Source organism: Alligator sinensis, unplaced genomic scaffold, assembly GCF_000455745.1.
Source record: "Alligator sinensis unplaced genomic scaffold, ASM45574v1 scaffold1018_1, whole genome shotgun sequence".
NCBI classification, from domain to species: Eukaryota; Metazoa; Chordata; order Crocodylia; family Alligatoridae; genus Alligator; species Alligator sinensis.
The window spans coordinates 2,064,375-2,064,904 of NW_005842038.1; positions in this window are offsets into that span (position 1 = coordinate 2,064,375).

Consider the following 530-nt stretch of genomic DNA (forward strand, 5'->3'; position numbering starts at 1 on the left):
ACGCTTCTCACTTCTCCAAGGAGAACTCTTAACTAATTCCAGTTCTAGCGAGCCCTCTCCTGATCCCATCCTCGTCGCCATGTGCGGGCCGGGAGCGACCCGAGCCCTTTTCCGCGCTGCATGCAGGCTGTGGCCAGCAGCCCGGGCATGCCGGGTCGGAGAGGGAAGGCCGTCGAGCTGGAATTAGGCACAAACGCTTAGCGGTAGTTTTAAAGATTGTTTACTTACACCGAGATGGCAGTGGTGTAGGCAGGAAAACTTGATTGAGTTGCGGTTACAGACAGACAACACAGGCGGTCTCGTGGAGGTTGCTAGGCTCCACGGTGCAGAGCTCCGGATGCTCTGGGTGAACGAGCCACCAAAATGGGCTTTATAATCGTAGATACGTCTTATAAAAGTCGCGCTCGAAGACGGGAAGAGGTGGGCGGTGGATCAGGCCGCCACGCTCCTCTGGATCTCACACAGGGTTTCTATTACCCTGCCGTGTATCCAGAGTCCCCACGAGATGGATGTGGAGTCCTCTTCGGCTT